Below are 1486 nucleotides of genomic sequence, written 5' to 3' on the forward strand. Positions count from 1 at the left end.
CAACAAACCATAAAACAGTCCAACAGAAGACTCCATAAACTCTTTTTTTCCCTGTGTAACAACAACATAGGGAAAATGTTTACATCCATATCTTACATATGAGATTTTGTGATGCTCAAATTCATTTCAAATCTTGTGATTTTCTCTATGTTGTGCATAAAATAGATTAATTCCTATCAAAAGGATCAATATACAAATTAGACCATCAGTTTTAGTGCTAGCCTATTTTTGGTTGCTTTGTATTGTAGCTGAATGCCATGTGTGTTTTCTCTGAGGAGCAATCAACAAACTGTAAAACTTTCTGTTGGGAATCCTCCCTTCCTTATTTCACACATCATCAGCACAAAAAGGGTTCACTTACATTCTTATTTCACTCAGAGTGAGTCTTTCTAATATGTGCATATGTGTTTGAGTGTGTATGGAGTTAATATTCTTAAAAAAGTCATAAAGGAAAGTAAAAATATATAAATCAGTGTGTCTTGTCATCTGGACAGCAACTGGTGCTTTCATCTCAATGTTATATCAGCAACTAACTTTTAAGCTTGAAAAAGAATTCCTCTCAACACATGGCTATAATGCTCGCCCCATACTCCTACTTATAATTAGAGATGCATGTATCATTAGCCACTAAAGGACATGCTCAACTGGTTATGGTCAAGCAGTTGACCATCAAATATGTGGTTTTGAGCAGAATATTTTGCTGTAGCCCATCTTTTATACAAAGGTAAAATATTCTTTTCTACTCTAGGCACAAGGCCCGAAATTTTGGGGGAGGAGGCCAGTCGATTAGATCAACTCCAGTACACAATGGTACTTAATTTAACAAAGGCAAAATATTATTATAATTATTATTATTATTTGAAGAAAACTCTCAGCTTATTATGCTGGGTACGATGGAAAATGTCAGCTGTTCACAGCCAGCAGATTAAGGTGACACTTGTTTACTGATCACGTAGTTCAAAGCAAAAATGATTTTTGTAGCTGTTCTACCTTTACAATCTTTACATTTGCACCAATCTTTCTAAGCCATGTTAGTAACTGAGTGCTGATACTTCCAAGTATACTGATTACTGTTGGTGTCACATCCACTCTCTTTATTGCCCACAACCTATGTATTTCCCATTTCAAATCATCATAGTTGTTCGCTTTTTCTTTTTCTTTCTCTCTGATCCTGTTGTCACCAGGACATGCTATGTTAATTATCATGCAAGAGTTTTTTCCTATTTTGTTCACAACAAAAGACATCATCGTCGTCGTCATTACCCATAACTTATATCTGGATATTTATAGGAAAACAAATGCTCAGAAAGAAAAGAAGGAAGAGTGGTCAATGTTGTCTTAACCAAAAAAACAACAATAAAAAACAAAACAAAACAAACTTGTTGGTTATGGTTATAATGTCATACATCTGCTCAGTCAGGATTTATCTCCTATAACCAATTACAAAAATAACAGGAGACATTGATTTTTAAAAAAAGAAAAAAAA

Source organism: Octopus bimaculoides, chromosome 2 (genome assembly GCF_001194135.2).
Source record: "Octopus bimaculoides isolate UCB-OBI-ISO-001 chromosome 2, ASM119413v2, whole genome shotgun sequence".
NCBI lineage: Eukaryota > Metazoa > Mollusca > Cephalopoda > Octopoda > Octopodidae > Octopus > Octopus bimaculoides.